We start from the raw sequence: 22183 nt of genomic DNA, 5'->3' as shown, positions 1-22183 counted from the left end.
ATGTGGCCTACTCTACATTGGAACACAGACTGGGTAACCGCTTTGTAGAGCTCCTCCAGTCTGTGTGCATGGAGGAATCCAATGTCACTGTAGCCGGTCATTTTAACACAGTGTCCTGCTCGTTTGCCCACTTGTCTGCCCTCTGTACACTGCAGTGTTCCAGTGAATCACACCACAAACTCCCCACCCATCCCAGTTACTATCTTTTCAAGTCTGACAGGCGACACACCATTGTTCTGTCATTCTCACATTCTGATCACTTAATCTGAATTATCAACATGTCTTTTCTACCTGCAATCTACACCCAATACCCTCACTGTATCCTACCCCAAACTATAGCATAAATCCTGACCTTTCACACTTCACTTCAGCTCTGATGAAGAGTCATCTGGACTCGAAATATTAGCTTGCTGTCTTTCCATGGATGATGCCTGACCTGCTATAATCTCCAGCATTTGTTATTTACAGTACAGATTCCAGCATCTGCAGTAATTTGTTCCTGGAATCAGAAGCTGGCTCAGTAATACAGTGGTAGAATCTTTAAGGGTTTGAAGACCAGTGTCCAGCGATGTACCAGAAGGATCAGTACTGGGACCCTTATTGGTTGTTATGTACATGAATGATAGATGAAAATACTGGGGTCATGTCAAGCAAATTTGCAGATGGCACCACGATTGGTAGAGTGGTTAATAGTGAAGAAGATAGTTGTAAGTTACAGGAAGATATAGATGGGTTGGTCAGATGGGCAGACCAATGGCAGATGGTATATTTCAGCCTGATAAGTGCGAGATGATGCACCTTGGAAGAAGAAACAAGGTGAGGGAATATTTAATGAATGGAAGGACTCTGGGTAGCTAGAGGAACAGCGGGATCTTGGGTAATTATTCACAGATCTCCAAAGGAGACAGCGCACGTGAATAAAGTAGTTAAGAGGGCATATGGGACACTTGCTTTCATCAGTCGTGATATAGAGTATAAGAACAAGGAAGTTATGTTGGAGTTCCACAGGCCATTGGTCAGGCTTGAACTGGAGAACTGTGTGCAGTTCTGGTCATCTTACTACCGGAAAGATGTGATGGTACTAGAGGTGGTACAGAGGGCATTCAGCAGAATGTTGCCTGGGATGAAGAAATTGAGCTATCGGATGAGACTAGATAGGCTTGGATTATTTTCTTCAGAGCAGGGGCATGAATAGAGTGATTAGAGAGCACCTGTTCCCCTTGATTGAGGGGTCAATCATGAAGTGCATTGGTACGATGCACTTTTGGGGAGGGAGATTCAGAGAGGATTTGGGAAGAAAAAACATTTTCACTGAGCGGGGGATGGGAATCTAGAATACCTTGGAAGGTTGTCAAAGCAGGAAACCTTATAATCTTTAAAAAATATTTAGATGAGTACTTCAAATATTTTAAAATTCAAGGATATGGGACAAATGCAGCAAATTGAGATGAGCACACTCTTAGTGGTAGTTATGTCAGTGTAGAATTGATGGGCCGAATGGGCCTTTGCTGTGCTGTATGAAGCAACAAATCTATACTAACTTCATTTCTCCACCCCTCCACAAGTTGGGTACTCCCAGCAATTTATACTTTTTGCAATCTACAGAGGATTCGAATTAATCCTGTATAAAAACAAAGACATCATCATCATTGCTGTCCTCAGCTACAGTCAGAATATTTTAATTTGTTTTTTTTGTTGAGTTGCTTAAGACAGGAGCATTTACGTCAATTAATCAATTAAAATCCAATATAGAATCTGTCATTTTAACTAAATAAATTAAACAGAATCTATTTCTAAGTCTAGTGCTTGTCTTGTTCATAAACTGAAAATTATTTACTGCAAATTTATATTTATTAAAGTCTCACACCCAACAAAATAATTATATGTATATAACAACATAACAGTTGCCAAATGTGAAATGACCCAAGACAAGAAATGGATGGCAATACCATGTTGAGGACAATGGTCCTGCGCATCCCAATCACAAGTCAAAACAAGAGGCCAAGCTGTCTCTGCTTTCCCCTCTATGGCCACAAGGGGAGAACTGCATGGAAATAGCCAAGAGTGGAGGCCAGCATTCTAATGGTGCACTGAGTGAATCACTGAGCTCAGCTACATGTGTCAATGTACACATTTTTGTCCATTGAGGCAAATTATAAATATTGACATCTGAAACCAAGGGAAAGCAGTGGTGTAGTGTTAATATCACTGGACTGGCAACCAGAACTCCCAGATAATATTCTGAAGATATGGGTTTGAATCCCACCATGGTGAATCAAAGAACTGCTATGGCAAAGTAGGAGGTCATTCAGCCCATTGATTCTATTATCTAGTGCCAAGCTCCTACCTTTTCCCCATATCCCTGCACACCATTTCTCTCTAAATATTCATTCAAAGCTGTCTTGAATGCCTCAGTTGAACCGCATTTCCAGGTAGCATGTACCATATTGTACTCGTTTGTGAAAAATGTTCTTCTCTCATCACCCTTACTTTAGTGGTGGAATTTGAATTCAATTAAAATCTGGAATAAAGTTAGCCCAATGGCAGCCATGTTAATAATTACCAATTGTCGTTAAAAACACACGTGGTTCATTAACTTTGTTCAGGGAAGGAAATCTGCAGCCTTTATGGTGTCTGGCTTATATGTGACTCCAGACCTGTTGTGTTATGTTTTGTAGCAGAGTCTATATTAGAGTGGTGCTGAAAAAAGTACAGCAGGTCAGGCAGCATCTAAGGTGTAGCAGCAGGCAAGGGCTATAATAAAAGCTCATTACAATCTTCAGTACCACATGACCAATGCCCTGTTGTTGTGTGATGGGAGCTGACTTAAATATCAGAGTGTGATAGTGGCAGATTGCAAGTATATCTCATCACTCCATGTCATACTGGTGCTTCACATCCAGGCCTGCAGTAATGTGATTGATGACATTAAACTGCCCTCTGAGCCATTATGGAAAGGTAATAAATATTGGGTTGGCCAGTGATGTACAAAATCTATGAATGAATTGAAAATGTGTTAACCTCCATTTATTTACAGCGGTACAGTAGAAGATGAATGAAATGATGAAAAAGGGGAGCAAAGATTCATGAACATTGACATTTCTAAGCACATGTGAACCCTTCACCGCAGAAGAGTTGAACTGTTTTAGGCTTTGTCTTCGATGGAAATTTTCTCACATGCACCTCAAAGTGAGTTCTAGTTCATGCTGTTACTCTCATGTCAGAGGGGCTCAACTGAGTTTTGACATTGAGGGCTCTCTGATGACAGCTTCAAGCTTAGCGCTGGCCCCTATCATTTTCTCATATACTGAGTTCTGCATTCTGCTCCTCCTCCTTTACAATTCCTCTTCTTCCTCAAATGAGTTATGTTCGTTCTGGACTGTCCCTCTTCCATATCCATATTTCTCCAGAGGCCCATGTTATAGAGAGTGCAGCCAACAGCCACAATGCATAACCACCTTGCAGGAGAATTCTGCAGAGTGCCACACAGCTGAACTAAGCACAGAACACTATCTTCAGACACCCAATCCCCTGCTTGATATTTGTCCGAGTGAGCAGGCAGTATTAGATGCAGTGCTATTTGCCTCTATCCTAGGTTTTCATAAAGAGATAAGTATCCATCTCTTCAAAGGATATCCCTATTCTCAATAATCTATCCGTAAGGTTTTGGAGGTGGATTGGAGAGCTACAGCACTCTGAAATGGAAAAGGATGAAGGAGTCAGTAGCAGTTCCGTGGAGGAAGCTCTTTCTGTGGTCACAGACCAGTTGAACATTCAGGAATGTAAACCCATCCTATTGATGGATTTGGTTGTTCATTTACTGGGATATTGATGGACACGTAGGTGTGATCAGTGATCCCCTGTAGCTGGGGTGATTCCGTTGTTGGAAACTAAATCCACTGCCCTCTTTACCTGTGAGACTGAATCTGTCCGGGTTTGATTGTTCTATCGAGCTCTCAAAAAGGGCATCAGCGATCGACTAGAAGCCCCTGTGAGCAATCTTGGTGAATTGCCATTAAAGTCCATAACTAATTCTGGGAAAAAGGCAGGCAAAGAGTTTCAAGCTCCATTAACTTTGGCTGTTGACAGGGCAAGGCAAACAGTGTGAAGAGATATGAGGTTTTTCACACTGAGGTTACAGGTCTCAGTCACCACCCGCAGTCTGACTCTGTAGGTCTGAGGGTCATGTTAATGTTTCAGCTGCTACTTTGTGCTCAATTGACGATCTGGTTGCATTTGACAGTCTTGCTCCCTGTTCTTGCAGCCTTGTGATACTAACAGCATAGCAATTTCTTTTGCAGTTTGAATATTTACAATGTATGCTGAATACAATACCCCATCAGTAAAGTTTACTGTTCAATGGGGCTCCCTGAGGTGCTCCTGATCATTTCCCCCTTTGTGTGCCCACCTCAACTCAGTTGCTTTGTTGCCAAAAGAAAACATACTGTGCACCCCAGACAAATTTTGAGCATGTTTTTTAAATGCATGCAACCAATCTTAATTGTCGTGCTGAATAGACCAGGAGGATCTTGCAGTTATACTCCCCTTGCACTGTTAAAAGTCACCAAGAAACATACTAGGAAATTAGTGCACCAGCCAATTACCAGTGCTTTATCTCCTCTCTCTCTCTCTGTCCCACCTTCCCCCAATCTCAACCATCTGTTTTTCTTGCATCAAGCTGCTCAGTACCTTCCCATCTGCAAGTCAGAGATTAAGTTATACATATGAATTTAAACGTGTCCCAAATTCCATGAAATCAAAAAAAATACATTGTGAACTGTTTCAAATAAGCAATCATATTTACTTAACTTGAGGCTCACTTTATATCACATGCATCTTTATCTCCTTCTGGAGAAGTTGTCTGGTCTCAAGTCACCTTCAGCCAAATTCCTCCATTTTATAACTCTGAGACATTTCAATCAATAAAATCTGTCTTGCTTTAATATCGGAAATCAATTTCATGTGGGTTTTTAAGGATATTCTGTGGATGAGAAGCTATCCATTAAGTCACTGTTTGTATATATTTACAGAAATCCAATCTTATTAAAAATTCAAAGGCAAGATTCCATGATTGAAAATGAGTAGAGAACATATCTTCTAATGATTAGGATCTTTATTGGTTCCTTCCTTGCTTTTGTTTTAGTAAAAGCCAAAAGAACTGCAGATGTTGGAAATCAGAAACATAAACAGAAATTGCTGGAAAAGCTCAGCAGATTTGACAGCATCTGTGAAGAGAAATCAGACTTAATGTTTCAGATCCAGTGACCCTACTTAAGAGGTTGTTTTGTATCTTTGTTTCCAAGGAATAGTAATTTTTTTTGTTTTCATGATTCTTTTGTTAAGGTAAGAATTTTCCATTTTGCTTTCAATTATACGCAGTAATGTAATCTTTACAAAGGCAAAAGCTTAGTCATGTTGCAGAGACACAGAAGCATGGCTATTATTTATGGTTAAAACTTGAAGACTAATGCTTGCAATTAGTCACATTATAGTACGACAAGCAATAAAGTAATAGGATATTTTAAAACGTTCAAATAGGAATTGCAGCCTTTAATCTGTTTGATCACTCTGATCCTTTATCACTTAAATTTATATATTTAAGGGGTTAGTATAGAGGTGAAAACATTTTGCAGAATCCAGGACATTTGTGGAGATCCTGTTTAACCTGATGTCAAAGTCTTAGTAATTTTAACATGATATGTTACATTTCAGATTGGAAGCTCTTTTATAATTGGTCACGTCTACATTATTGATCACTCCCAAAGGCTTTGCAAGTGCACATTTAAGGTAAAAATAATGACTGCAGATGCTGGAAACCAGATTCTGGATTAGTGGTGCTGGAAAAGCACAGCAGTTCAGGCAGTATCCAAGGAGCAGTAAAATCGATGTTTCGGGCAAAAGCCCTTCATCAGGAATACAGGCAGAATGCCTGAAGGATGGAGAGATAAATGAGAGGAGGTTGGGGATGGGGAGGAAGTAGCATAGAGTACAATAGGTGAGTGGGGGACAGGATGAAGGTGATATGTCAGGGAGGAGGATGGAGTGGATAGGTAGAAAAGAAGATAGGCAGGCAGGACAAGTCATGGGGACAGTGCATAAACCAAATCATCCGCCGACATTTCCACCACCTCCAAATGGACCCCACTACCCATATATTTCCCTCCCCACCCCTTTCCACCTTCCGCAAAGACCATTCCCTCCATGACTATCTGGTCAGGTCCACGCCCCCCTACAACCCATCCTCCTGTCCTGGCACCTTCCCCTGCCACCGCAGGAATTGCAAAACCTGCGCCCACACCTCCTCCCTCACCTCCATCCAAGGCCCTTAAGGAGCCTTCCACATCCATCAAAGTTTTACCTGCACATCCACCAGTATCATTTATTGTATCCTTTGCTCCCAATGCGGTCTCTCCTCTCCACTGGGGAGACTGGACGCCTCCTAACAGAGCGCTTTAGGGAACATCTCTGGGACACCCGCACCAATCAACCACACCGTCCTGTGACACAACATTTCAACTCCCCCTCCCACTCAGCCAAGGACATGGAAGTCCTGGGCCTCCTTCACCACTGCTCCCTCATCACCAGACGCCTGGAGGAAGAACGCCTCATCTTTTGCCTCAGAACACTTCAACGCCAGGACATCAATGTGAACTTCAACAGTTTCCTCATTTCCTCTTCCCCCATCTCACCCCAGTTCCAAACTTCCAGCTCAGCACTGTCCCCATGACTTGTCCTACCTGCCTATCTTCTTTTCCACCACCCACTCCACTCTCCTCCCTGGCCTATCACCTTCATCCCCTCCCCCACTCACCTATTGTACTCTATGCTACTTTCTCCCCACCCCCACCCTCCTCCCACTTATCTCTCCACCCTTCAGGCACTCTGCCTGTATTCCCGATGAAGAGCTTTTGCCCGAAACATCAATTTTACTGCTCCTTAGATGCTGCCTGAACTGCTGTGCTTTTCTAGCACCACTAATCCAGAATCTGGTTTCCAGCATCTGCAGTCATTGTTTTTACCTCGTTGATTATTCACCCTACCGTGAATCCTCTTGCAAGGATGCCTGCCTTGAAGAAGTTTTCCTCCTCTCTCTACAAGAATCACAGGGAGTCCCTCATTTCCTCTGCCCTGAAGCTCTTCAACCATGTTCTGAAACAGACTCACTACTACAGCCATATTTGCTTCCTCAGTGCCTGCCTCCGTAACCAACTCATCCCACACGGACTTCGGACCACCTTTAAACTAGCAGAGTTCGTAACCAAACAGGACAAACAGTACAGACTACAGATTCAAAAACACCAGCAACGGTTCTCCTTCAAGATCCTCCGCTCCACACTCGCAGCAATGCGCTGGCACCTAACCTCTCTACAGTCAGCCCTGCCTCAGCTGAGGGCCACACTCTCTCAGAACTGCAAAGGATTCACTCTGTACTATATCCTCAGGAGATTTCATACTCTCAACAAACAGTATTTCAACACCATCTCAAACATCAAAAACTGTAAGTACAACAAACTTTTATCTACCCACCTCCATAACCAGCTCTCCTCAAACATTCCAGTAGATTCCCCCGGCCTCTGTAACTGCTCAGACGCCATTAGCCATGCGGCTGGTGCAGCTACCATCCCCACGCTGATTGATGACATCACTTCTGCCCCCATCATAGCCACTTCCACAGCCACTTCCACCCCTCACAATTCCTCATGCACCACACATGACATCACTTCCGCCCCTCACATCATTGCTGATGTTACACGCTCAGTGACTTTCGCCCTCCCACTGTCATGTTTGCCACCACTTCTGCCTCCACTAACACTACTCACAGACTGACCTCTACTGGCAGACTGGCAGACTGGCAGACTGACCTCTACACCGCTGAAGCCTGATGGCAACTCGAGGACACCTCTTCCTACTGCCCCCTTGACCATGACCCCACCCCCCCATCACCAAACCATCATCTCCCAGACCATACAGAACCTCATCACCTCAGGAGTTCTCCTATCCACAGCTTCCAACCTCTTAGTCCAGGAACCCCGCACTGCCAGGTTCTACCTCCTTCCCGAGATTCACAAGCCTGACCACCCAGGCCGACCCATTGTCTCAGCATGCTCCTGCCCCGCTGAACTCATTTCTACCTATCTGGACACTGTCCTAGCCCCCCTAGTCCAGGAAGTCCCGACATACATTCGAGACACCACCCAAGCCCTCCACCTACACCAAGACTTCTGTTTCCCCGGCCCACAACGCCTCATCTTCACCATGGATATCCAGTCCCTCTACACTTTCATCTGCCATGACCAGGGCCTCCAAGCCCTCTGTTTCTTCCTCTCCAGACGTCCCCAACAGTACCCTTCCACCGACACTCTCATTCGTTTGGCCGAACTGGTCCTCACCCTTAACAATTTCTCCTTTGAATCCTCCCACTTCCTTCAGACCAAAGGGGTAGCCATGGGCACGTGTGTGGGCCCTAGCTATGCCTGTCTCTTTGTTGGCTACGTAAAACAGTCCATCTTCCATCATTACGCCGGCACCACTCCCCACCTCTTCCTCTGCTACATTGATGACTGCATTGGCACCAGCTCGTGCTCCCGTGAGGAGGTTGAGCAATTCATCAACTTCACCAACACATTCCACCCTGACCTTACATTTACCTGGACCATCTCTGACACCTCCCTTCCCTTCCTGGATCTCTCCATCTCCATTAATGACAACCGACTTGACACCGACATATTTTACAAACCCACCGACTGCCACAGCTATCTGGATTACACCTCTTTCCACCCTACCTCCTGCAAAAATGCCATCCCGTATTCTCAATTCCTCCACCTCCACCGTATCTACTCCCAGGAGGACGAGTTCCACCACAGAATACACCAGATGGCCACGAGAGACCACAATTTCCCTTCCCACATGGTTAAAGATGCCCTCCAACACATCTCGCCCACATCCCTCACCTCTGCCCTCAGACCCCACCCCTCCAACCATAACAGAACCCCCCTGGTGCTCACCTTCCACCCTACCAACCGTTGCATAAACCAAATCATCCACCGACATTTCCGCCACCTCCAAATGGACCCCACCACCAGGGATATATTTCCCTCCCCACCCCTTTCCGCCTTCCGCAAAGACCATTCACTCCCTCCCACCTGGTCAGGTCCACGCCCCCCCTATAACTCACCTTCCTGTCCTGGCACCTTCCCCTGCCACCGCAGGAATTGCAAAACCTGCACCCACACCTCCTCCCTCACCCCCATTCAAGGCCCTAAAGAAGCCTTCCACATCCATCAAAGTTTTACCTGCACATCCACCAGTATCATTTATTGTATCCCTTGCTCCCAATGCGGTGTCCTCTACATTGGGGAGACAGGAAGCCTCCGAGTCGAGTGCTTTAGGGAACATCTCTGGGACACCCGCACCAATCAACCACACCGGCCTGTGGCCCAACATTTCAACTCCCCCTCCCACTCTGCCGAGGACATGGAGGTCCTGGGCCACCTTCACTGCCACTCCCTCACCACCCAATGCCTGGAGGAAGAACGCCTCATCTTCCACCTTGGAACACTTCAACCCCAGGACATCAATGTGGACTTCAACAGTTTCCTCATTTCCCCTTCCACCACCTCACTCCAGTTCCAAACTTCCAGCTCAGCACTGTCCCCATGACTTGTCCTACCTGCCTATCTTCTTTTCCACCTATCCACTCCACCCTTCTCCCTGACCTATCATCTTCACCCTCTCCCCCACTCACTTATTGTACTCTATGCTACTTTCTCCCCAACCCCACCCTCCTTTCATTTATCTCTCCACCCTTCAGGCTCTCTGCCTGTATTCCTGATGAAGGGCTTTTGCCCGAAACATCGATTTTACTGCTCCTCAGATGCTGCCTGAACTGTTGTACTTTCCCAGCACCACTAATCCAAGTGCACATTTAAGGACAAAGTGAGAAAATAACTATCGCAAATATTTACTTTTATATCTTTCCTCTTTACATCATCAAAACATTTAAAATTCATTCACACTATGAGTTACTTTTTGTAAACCAAAAAACTGTAGATGTTGGAAATCTGTAATAAAAAAAAACAGAAACTGTTGCAGAAATATTCAGAGAGTCTGGAAGCATCTGTGGAGAGAGAAACAGATAACATTTCAAACTGAGTATACCCTCTTTCGAACTGAAGTTAATTTTTGTGACCAGTGTGTGATAAATGCAGGAAACTATCTTCACCTTCTACGGCCCAATATAAAACAACAGTATTCATGTGAAATTCATCTGTCTCACATGACTTTTGACTGATTTTAAAGACCTGCAGAAACTGAGAACACAGGCACAGAAAACTCCTCCACCAATCTGCGTGCCAGTTCCCAAACTCCATTGTACTATTCCCATATCATTATCCAGAGGCAGGAAGAGTTACCCTGGTACATGAAATCCAACTTCTGAAAGGCCACTTGAAGCTAATTGAAGGGGGTTGACTGGGATCTTCCAGTCTGCCTCATGGCTCTCAGGGGAATAAGGGTGTTTTCAGTTTCCTGGACATAGGCTTCTGACAGCAGAGCAGAAACCCCACCAAGTTTAGAGGGTCCCACAGTTCCCAACTTGCCCCCACTGTGCTTGCCTGCCGCAGAGGTTCTTGTTTTATTTAAGTCTGAAGTGTTGCAGTCTGCAAAAGTGAAAGATGAAAGATACCTCACTGCAAGGAGCAATAACACACAGATCTGTCACACAGAAACTCATTCCAAGTGTAAAACAGCAACCAGACTGTAACAATTTCTGACATTAAATTTTAAAGTAGTTATAAGCTCCATGTAAAGAACAGCAACAGTTTGTACATTTCATTGCAAGCAACACTTCTGATGACTGTTAAATACATAGCAGGCAAGTGCAACTCAATGGTACCTGAAAAACAAACTTCTTTTCATTGAAACTCAGGGATCTCCTACTAAAGAAATTAACAGATTGATTATAATTGTTGTTGTATTTTTCAAGACCTTACAACTGGCCATGACCCGACAAGAAGAAATTGCGGGAGCCCTGGCTGATATTTTTGTGTCATTGTTAGCTACGGGTGAGGTCCCAGAAGACTGGAGGGTAGTGGATTTTATGCCCTTATTCAAGAAGGGCTGCAAAGAAAAGCCTGGGAAATATCACATTTGTGGTAGGTAAGCTACTTGAGAAGATTCTGAGGGATAGGATATACATGCATTTGGAAAGACAGGGTTTGATTAGGAGTAGGAGAAAGTGAGGACTGCAGATACTGGAGATCAGAGCTGGAAAAGCGCAGCAGGTCAGGCAGCATCCAAGGAGCAGAAGAATTGATGTTTCGGGCATAAGCCCTTCTTCAGGAATGAGGAGGGTGTGCCAAGCAGGCTAAGATAAAAGGTAGGGAGGAGGGACTTAGGGGAGGAGCGTTAGGAATGCGATAGGTGGAAGGAGGTTAAGATGAGGGTGATAGGCCGGAGAGGGGGTAGGGGCGGAGAGGTCGGGAAGACGATTGCAGGTCAAGAAGGCGGTGCTGAGTCCGAGGGTTGGGACTGAGATAAGGTGGGGGGAGGGAAAATGAGGAAGCTGGAGAAATCTGCATTCATCCCCTGTGGTTGGAGGGTTCCTAGGCGGAAGATGAGGCGCTCTTCCTCCAGGTGTCGTGTTGCCATGGTCTGGCGATGGAGGAGGTCAAGGACCTGCGTATCCTTGGCGGAGTGGGAGGGGGAGTTAAAGTGTTGAGCCACGGGGCGGTTGGGTTGGTTGGTGCGGGTGTCCCAGAGGTGTTCTCTGAAACGTTCCGCAAGTAGATGGCCTGTCTCACCAACATAGTGGAGGCCACATCGGGTGCAGCGGATGCAGTAAATGATGTGTGTGGAGGTGCAGGTGAATTGGTGATGGATATGGAAGGATCCCTTGGGGTCTTGGAGGGAAGTGAGGGGGGAGGGGTGGGCACAAGTTTTGCATTTCTTGTGGTTGCAGGGGAAGGTGCCGAGAGTGGAGGTTGGATTGGTGGGGGATGTGGACGTGATGAGGGAGTCGCAGAAGGAGTGATCTTTCCGGAACGCTGATAGGGAGGGGAGGGAAATATATCCTTGGTGTGGTGGGGTCTGTTTGGAGGTGGCGGAAATGACGAAGAATGGTACGCTTTATCTGGAGGTTGGTGGGGTGGTAGGCGAGAACCAGTGGGGTTCTGTCCTGGTGGTGATTGGAGAGGCAGGGTTCAAGGGTGGAGGAGCGGGAAGTGGAGGAGAGGCGGTGGAGAGCATCATCAACCACGTCTGAGGGGAAATTGTGGTCTTTGAAGAAGGAGACCATCTGGGTTGTTCGGTATTGGAATTGGTTCTCCTGGGAGCAGATGCTGCGGAAGCGAAGGAATTGGGAATATGGGATGGCGCTTTTACAGGGGGTAGAGTGGGAGGAGCTGATTAGAAGTAGTCAGCATGGCTTTGTGAATGGGAGATCATGCCTCAAAAATTCGTTAGAGTTCTTTGATGAAGTGACCAGGAAGGGCAGTTGACATGGTGTGCATGGATTTCAAAAGGCCTTTAGTAAGGTTCCACATGGTAGGTGCTCTGAAAGGTTAAAGTGCATGGAATCTAGAGGGAGCTGGCAAATTGAATACACAATTGGCTTAATGTTAGGAAGCAGAGGGTAATAGTGGAAGGATGCTTGTTGGACTGGAGGCTTGTGACTGTTGGAGTGCCTCAGGGATCAGTACTGAGCCCATTACTGTTTGTTATCTATATTAAAAATTTGGATGAGAATGTCCAAGGCATGCTTATTAAGTTTGCAGATGACACTAAAATAGGCAGTATTGTGATAGTGAGGAAGGTTATCAAAAATTGCAGGAGGACCTTGATCAGTTGGGAAGTGGGTCAAGAAATGGCAAATGAAGTTTAACATTGATAAGTGTGAGTCTTGCATTTTAGAATGTCAAATCAAGGTTGGAGTTTCATGGTGAATGGTAGGGTCTGAAGGAGAGTTGCCGAACAAAGCTACATTGGAGTTCAGGTGCACGATTCTCTGAAAGTGGAGTCACAGGTAGACAGGGCAGTGAAGAAAGCTTTTGGCACAATAGTCTTCATCAGTCAGTTCATTGGGTTTAGAAATTGGGAAGTTATGTTGCAGTTGTACAGGACATTGTTAAGACCACTCTTGGAGTATTTGTTCAGGTTTGATCACCTTGTTATAGAAGGATGTTATTAAATTGGAAATAGTGCAGGATGGTGCCAAGACTCGATGATCTGAGTTATCGGGAGAGACTGGGCAAGCTAAGACTTTTTTCTTTAGAATATAGGAAGACTGAGCAGATGCGGAGGGTGGTCTTATAGAAGTGAAGTGCATAAGATCATGAGAAACATCAATAGGGTGAGTGCACTGAGTCTTTTTCCCAATGTTGGGCTATCGAGGACTACAGGGCATCAGTTTAAGGTTAGAGAGGAAAGTAAAAGGGAACCTGAGGGGCAATTTTCTTTACACAGAGGGTTTTATATATATATATATATATATATGGTACACATTTGGAATGAGCTGTCAGTGGAAGTGATTGAGGTGGGTATATTAACAACATTTAAGGGGTATTTGGACAAATACATGGATAGGAAAGGTTTAGAAGAATATAGGCCAAGTGCAAGGAAATGGGGTTAGCATGGATGGACACTTTGGTCGGCATGGTCCAGTTGGGGACAAAGGGCCTATCCCTGTGCTGTAGAACTCCTTGACTCAATGACTCTAATTAATTTAAAACATAATGCTAATCTGACACAATATGATGGGACAACTGTACTGGTGCAGATAGGTTGCAGTGGCAATTATTGTATTACAAACAAATAGTGAGGGGGTATAGCACAGTGGTAGAATAATTGATTGTATATCAAGAGGTCTATGGTTAAAATCCCAATGCCTCTTTAATGACTTCCAATATCTTCAGTATTCAAGTCAGCATTAAATAATTATTCAGATAGAAATAGTGTGCGAGGGAATGGAGAAACAGCAGGAGGTTTGCACACTCTATTTAAGTGCTGGTTCACGCACGATAGGCTGAATGGCCTCCTTCTGCACTGTTGTGATACTCCAGGTGGTCTCTTCCCAGCTCCTGAACAGTGTGAGCCATGAAAAGAAATTTTCAGAATTGCATGAGATGGCCAGGGAAGAGTTTGAAAGTCCGATTTTCCAACCAAGTGTTGGACATCAAGGTAAGAATCTTGTTAGCGAACGATGAGAGACCTCTTTGTGTACATTAAATCCTCAATTCATCTAATAGTCAGTATCCCATTCTACCACCCTACAGGTCGCTATGGAAAAATGGATGCCAATTTCCCTTTGCCTGGCAATTAACAGGTAGCTTACAGGGCAACTGCAGATTCACAATGTTTGACCAGGTGTGCTGATGGACTCTGCAATCAGTCCCAGCATTGACCAGTATGTCAACCCATGGTGACTGGGAAAATGTGAAGAGCCATGCAAGAGAAAGCCTGTTGGGTCTCACTGAGAGAAAGCCTCCTTGCAGCTAATCAAAATTGACCCTTGGCCGACTCCTGTTAAAATTCAGCCCTTTGGTCTCAAACATTGAAGAAATTGGAGAGAATTCTCCACACCTACTATAGCATCATGTTTTGCAGCTAACAAGTCACAAATTTATTCCTCCAGCGTTGAGAGTCTGCGTATTGGAAAATAAGACTGCCCACTCACCCTTAAAAAATTTACTGCTCCAGAGAAAAATCAGCGTGTGACTGTTTCCTGCATAGTGCGAACTTCCAAACACCATGTGATGCCAATCACTGAAGTCAAAATCCTGCAGGAATGATCTATCTAGTTATGTCTTCAAAACTTGCATTATTGAGTATTTCTTCATTGAAACAGCTACCTTACCAGGTTATATAAAATGCTGACGTTTACCATGAAACTCCTTTTACCACTAGGTGGCATCATATTTCCCCTCTTGTGTTTCCTAGTGGCAGATGAGGAGGAAATCATTGAGAGAATAAGTTCTTGGCACTGGAGAAGTCAGCTTCTGTAAGCAAAATGCAAAGAGATCACAACAGGCTGTGGTGTTACAGAAATTGGGAACTTGCTGCCCCTGCATAGGAAACTTCATTGAATAACAAGGCAAAAAGGTTGAATCTAGAACTTTGTCAAGCCATAAGGCTGCTATGAAAAATGCAAATCGCCCACTTCCTTGAATAAGAAAGGATAATTGATATTTCTTTCAACAGTCGCAATGTGAAAAATGTACGTCAATTGTCCTGCATAAAATTGACAACTTAATATGAAGCTGGTTGAGTTGTGTTCATATTGTGACATGACTAACAACCATAAAAGGAAATCCCCTTGACACTACATTCTTCCTTGTGTAAGGGATAGTATATCAAATGCTCATGAGCTCATGGAGTATGGGGTGATTTGCCAACAGAGATCACTGATCCTGCAGATGCCACACATCACCCGGTTTGTTCAAGGTTCCTGTCAGTTGTAAGCTTCAGCAACAAGTAACTGTCCCAGTAGCAAATCCAGTGACAATACATCCACCATATCGAAAACAAGAATTCAGCAATTTAACTTCTTCAAATTTCATCTATGGGATGGGGCATTTTTGGCTCAACCAGCATTTATTGCCCATCCCCAATTGCCCAGAGAGCAGTTAAGAGTCCAGAGTTACATGTAAGCTAGCCCAGGTGAGGATCATAACTTTCTTCCTGAAAGTACAGGGGTAAATTAGATGGGTTCTTTTCTCAAAAAACCAGCAAGAGTTCCATACTCAGAGTTTTAAATTTAATTCAAATTCTCCCATTTACTGTGGTGGGATTTAAACTCAGGCTCCCCAGAACATTGCAGGTCATTCTGCTATAATGAGTGTTTCATTAATGCAAATTCATTGTAATGCGATTGACAAATTGGAGTCACTGTTTATGAAGAGCAGACCTTTACAGCGTAACTTGGATTATAACGTGACTCCAAATCCATTAGTTTCAATGGTGCTGCTATTACGTTATCTTCTTACATCATGGGTTTGCACAAGAATAGAACTACCGTGTTATAGCAGAATAACTGTATCTGGGTATCTGGATTAATAGTCCAATGCCAATTCTATGATTCTATGGATACACTAGATCATCAGCTCCTCTGATTCATAATATTAAATTAAGCAGTCTGTTCTGAAAGTGTGCTTTGTGAAGCTTACAAAGTTTATGAACCGTAATAATTGTAAGGCAGGAAGAGGAGTTGCGGGTTGGCAAAAGGGATATTTAACACCTGGAAAATGTCTGACATGGTGAGGAAAGCATGGAGATAGCTGATTAAATTGGGAGGTGAGTCAAAAAGTGGACATAGGAGGTTGACTGACAAATAAAAGTTTGCAGGGGATGTAGGCCAGTCAAGACGTTCAGATCTCAAGGTAGTTCAGAGGCTAACTTGGCAGCCTGCTTGGCAGTCAAGGCAGGGAAAGCACACCTTATTACTTATCTGTCTCTGAGTCTGTCCACAGTGGTCTAACATCACCCACACCTCCCAACTCATCACCACCTCCACCAATTTTCTCCTAAAGGATCACGTAAAATTAGAATTACTGGTTACACAATAAGCAGCTGAATGATTTTGTGGATCAGTGAAAACTTTGGAGGTTTGGTCAGTGGTCAGGGTTTAAGCAGCATAAATAGCAAACTATTAATTGGGGAGAGGTTAGAAGGGCAAACGGCACATATTTAAAAGTTGACATCATGAAAATGGAAAGCTCTCATTTAATCATTACCAATTCCACGAGAGAATTTTTTGCAAAGTGTAATAATTTAAAGCAAATATCTAAGTTACTCCTGAAAAGGGTCATAACCCAGTCTCGGCCAGAGTGGCTGCACTAATGATAATGTGGGGCACTGAGTGAGGTAGGGGAGAACAATTGTAAGCATTAACCACTCACGAGTTCCTTCCTGTATGGTTTGTTTCTGAATAAGCACAGGCCAAAACAAAAATTAGCAGGGCAATGTAAACTTCGTATTAAAAACATTTTCACCCTGACCACGGCACTAGCCCAAATGTTGCTGCTGGAACAAATGTCTGATATTCTCATCCATCAACAACATCCTTCAAATTCAGATACCAGAAGTTTTAGAACTCTGCCAATGCAAAATTTAAATATTACATAATATTAGGTTCTTTCAGGACTTGTTTATCAAAAATTTGGTCAGATGAAATCTATACTGAACACTAACTGCAAATTACCAGCACATACCCCGCCTACATTCTGCTGTCCATGTTTAAATATACTCTAGTTAGTGAGCTGGCATTAACAAATTTCCAAATGATGTGATCAGACCTTCCCCTTTGAAAACACTCTGGCCTTTAACAAAGGAGAAGATATCAGACAACTGACAAGATGTAACAATATTTTGATAGCTTCACTTTTCTCCAAGTACTAACTGACGATATATATTGGATTCTGCTTTCCCTTTGTATTTAATGACAAACAACCTATTCTGCAGCTTTAAACAAAATACTTTCTGTAGAACAAATGCATTGAAGTTTCTGAACATTTAAGTAATCAGAGCACAGGCAATGAGGATGCCAAAGTAATGTACTTTATCGCAGGCTCAGCTGATAGATTTGTTCTCATTTACTGAATATAGTGGGCAAGGAACTGAGATCACTGATGTCCTTTTTTGGGGATTCACTTCAAGCTCCCAAATAACATGCAAACTTTTGGCCAAGCAGTACCTGATGCTGTTTTATTGAGGGATTTAATGAATGCTCATAGTGAACGCTGGTTAGAGGCGTTGAAGGAAATTAGATCATGGCATCAACAAGTCGGTCATCAGCCAATTTTGAACCAATTGCTGCAGCAAATAACATGTATCAGTAACTGGAAAGGGATCTTCAGTACCTCCCACCCTGTGTTCTTTAAAAGAACAACTTTGATTCCCTTAGTGTTGCTGGCTCACAATAATTTTTAGGAGTTGTCGAAATCTTTGTTAAAATTAATTCCCTGAAGCCTTCAGAATCGAGATAATGAGAATGAAGAGAAAGTACATTCCTGCTATGGTGAAAGGAAAGGCTGGTAGGTGTAGGGAATGCTGGATGGCTGAAGACATAGAGGGTTTGGGTAAGAAAAAGAAGGAAACATATGTCAGGTATAGACAAGATAGATCGAATGAATCCTTAGAAGAGTATAAAGGCAGTAGGAGTATACTTAAGAGAGAAATCAGGAGGCAAAAAGGGAATATGAGATAGCTTTGACAAATAGAGTTAAAGAGAATCCAAAGGGTTTTTACAAATACATTAAGGTCAGAAAGGTAACTAGGGAGAGAATAGAGCCCCTCAAAGATCAGCAAGGTGGCCTTTGTGTGGAAAGCCTCATGAGATGGGACAGATATGAAACGAATATTTTGCATCAGTGTTTACTGTGGAAAAGGACACAGATGATATAGAATATGGGGAAATAGATGGTGACATCTTGTAAAATGTCCATATTACAGAAGAGGAAGTGCTGCATGTTTTGAAACACATAAACGTCGATAACTCCCCAGGACCTGATCAGGTGTACCCTAGAACTCTGTGGGAAGCTAGGGAAGTGATTGCGGAGATATTTGTATCATCGATAGTCACAGGTGAGGTGCTGGAAGACTGGAGGTTGGTTAACGTGGTGCCACTGTTGAAGAAAGGTGGTAAGGACAAGCCAGGGAACTATAGACCGGTGAGTCTGATGTTGGGGGTGGGCATGTTATGGAGAGAATCCTGAGGGACAGGATGTACATGTATTTGGAAAAGCAAGGACTGATTAGGGATAGTCAACATGGCTTTGTGCGCAGGAAATCATGTTTCACAAACTTGATTGAGGTTTTTTGAATAAGTAATGAAGAGAATTGATGAGGGCAGAGTGGTGGACTTGATCTATATGGATTTCAATAAGGTGTTCAACAAGGTTTCCCATGGGAAATTGGTTAGCAAGGTTGGATCTCATCGAGTACAGGGAGAACTAGCTATTTGGATACAGTTCAAACATAGAAGACTGAGGGTGGTGGTGGAGGGTTGCTTTTCAGACTGAAGGCCTGTGACCAGTGGAGTGCCACAAGGATCAGTGCTGGGTTCTCTACTTTTCATCATTTATTTAAATGATTTGGATGTAAGCATAAGAGGCATAGTTAGTAAGTTTGCAGATGACACCTAAATTGGAGGTATAGTGGACAGTGAAGAAGGTTACCTCAGATTACAATGGGATCTTGATCAGATGGGCCAAGGGGCTGAGAAGTGGCAAATTAGGTTTAATTTAGATAAATGTGAGATGCTGCATTTTGGGAAAGCAAATCTTAGTAGGTCTTATACAATTAATGGTAATGCCCAAGGGAATGTTGCTGAACAAAGAGACCTTGGAGTGCAGGTTCATAGCTCCTTGAAAGTGGAGTCACAGGTAGATAGGATAGTGAAGAAGGCGTTTGGTATGCTTTCCTTTATTGATCAGAGTATTGAGTACAGGAGTTGGGAGGTCATGTTGTGGCTGTACAGGATATTGGTTAGGCCACTGTTGGAATATTGCATGCAACTCTGATCTCCTCCCAATCAGAAGGATGTTGTGAAACCCGAAAGAGTTCAGAAAAGATTTCCAAGGATGTTGTCAGGGTTGGAGGATTTGAGCTAAAAGAAGAGGTTGAATAGGCTGGGGCTGTTTTCCCTGGAGCATCAGAGGCTGAGGGGTGGCCTTATAGAGGTTTATAAAATCATGAGGGGCATGGATAGGAGAAATAGACAAAGTCTCTTCCCTGGGGTCAGGGTGTCCAGAACTAGAGCTCATAGGTTTAGGTTGAGAGGAGAAAGATGTAAAAGAGACTTAAGGGGCAACGTTTTCATGCACAGAATGGTACATGGATGGGAAGAGCTGTCACAGGAAGTGGTGGAGGCTGGTACAATTGCAACATTTAAGAGGCATCTGGATGGGTATATGAATAGGAAGGGTTTGGAGGGATATGGGCCGGGTGCTGGCAGGTGGGACTAGATTGGGTTGGGATATCTAGTCGGCGAGGACGAGTTGGACTGAAGGATCTGTTACCTTGCTGTACATCTCTATAACTCTCTGACTTTGTGACACAGAATGAGATCATCGCTAGGTAAGCCAGCATTTTTTGACTGTTTCTAATAGCCCAGAAAGCAGTTAAGAGTCAATTACATTGCTGACATCTGGAGTCACAAGTAGGCCAGACTAGGTAACAAGGACAGTTTCCACCTTTATTGGACATTAGAACCAGATCTGGTTTACCTGATAATCAACAATGGATTAATGGTCATCGTGAGACTTTTATTTCCTGATTTTCACTGAATTCAAGTTCTAACATCTACCACTGTAGATATGAACCCAGGATCCCAGTGTGTTTCCTGCGTTTCTGTATTAATTATCCAGTGATAATACCATTTGGCTGTCACCTCCCTGAAGACTGTAGGATGTGATGTGATTGGTACAGTGGGATATTTTGCAAACAACAAGTTTCCTGCTCAAGTGAGTTTCTCCCAGATATGGGTGCACCGAGTAGGAATTCCTTTTGGAATAAAGCATGATTCATTAATTGTCAGTTGTTTGGATTTGAAATGCACTGCCTGGGAGAATGGTGGGGGAATCGCATTCCATATATATATATTTGAAAGAGGTGAATTTAACAGGATAATGGAGAAAGGGATTAGCTCTTTCAGAAGCCGGTACAGACATGATGGGTCAAATGGCCTCCTTCTGTAATGTAAATTATATGATTCTATGATTTAACTGACTCTGCCAATTTTTAATTCACCTCTTACTTCATCACCCTCCCACTTAACTATCTCTAAGCCTGTCCACGGTGGTCTAACATCACCCATACCCCCCACCTCTTTGCCAACCCCACCAATTTTCTCTTAATGACCATGTGAAATTAGAATTGGTGGTTACACAATAAGCAGCTGAGTGATTTTGTGGATCAGTGAAAAGCTTTGAAAGTTTGGGCAGCGGTTAATTATTAATAGGAAAGTGGTTCGAATGGCAAATGGCATGTATTCATAAGTTGACATCATGAAACTGGAAAGCTCTCATTACCAATTCTACAACTGAAAATTTTGCAAAGTGTAATACTTTAAAAGGATATCTAAGTTACCCTTGGCAGCTATTTAGCTAGTAACCCAGTTTCAGCAAGAATGGCTGCACTAATGATAATATGGAGCACTGTGCAAGGGAGAGGAGAACAATTGTAAGCATTAACCACTCACGAGTTCCTTCCTGTATGGTTTGTTTCTGAATAAGCACAGGCCAAAACAAAAATTAGCAGGGCAATGTAAACTTCGTATTAAAAACATTTTCACCCTGAACATGGCGCTAGCCCAAACGTTGCTGCTGGAACAATTGTCTGTTATTCTCATCCATCAAGATCATCCTTCAAATTCAGTTTTAGAACTCTGCCAATGCAAAATTTAAATATTACATAATATTAGGTTCTTTCAGGACTTGTTTATCAAAAATTTGGTCAGATAAAATCTATACTGAACACTAACTGCAAATTACCAGCACATACCCCGCCTACATTCTGCTGTCCATGTTTAAATATACTCTAGTTAGTGAGCTGGCATTAACAAATTTCCAAATGATGTGATCAGACCTTCCCCTTTGAAAACACTCTGGCCTTTAACAAAGGAGAAGATATCAGACAACTGACAAGATGTAACAATATTTTGATAGCTTCACTTTTCTCCAAGTACTAACTGACGATATATATTGGATTCTGCTTTCTCTTTGTATTTAACGACAATCAACCTATTCTGCAGCTTTAAACAAAATACTCTCTGTAGAACAAATGCATTGAAGTTTCTGAACATTTAAGTAATCAGAGCACAGGCAATGAGGATGCCAAAGTAATGTACTTTATCGCAGGCTCAGCTGATAGATTTACTGAATATAGTGGGCAAGGAATTGAGATCACTGATGTCCTTTTTTTGGGGATTCACTTCAAGCTCCCAAATAACATGCAAACTTTTGGCTAAGATGTACCTGATGCTGTTTTATTGAGGGATTTAATGAATGCTCATAGTGAACGCTGGTTAGAGGCGTTGAAGGAAATTAGATCAAGGCATCAACAAGTCGGTCATCAGCCATTTTTGAACAATTGCTGCAGCAAATAACATGTATCAGTAACTGGAAAGGGATCTTCAGCGGGAAGCAGTGGGAACAAAACTAACTAAATTCCAATTGATAGAGTACAGCAG

This window comes from Hemiscyllium ocellatum, chromosome 7 (genome assembly GCF_020745735.1).
Source record: "Hemiscyllium ocellatum isolate sHemOce1 chromosome 7, sHemOce1.pat.X.cur, whole genome shotgun sequence".
NCBI classification, from domain to species: Eukaryota; Metazoa; Chordata; class Chondrichthyes; order Orectolobiformes; family Hemiscylliidae; genus Hemiscyllium; species Hemiscyllium ocellatum.
This window is presented reverse-complemented; position numbering follows the sequence as displayed.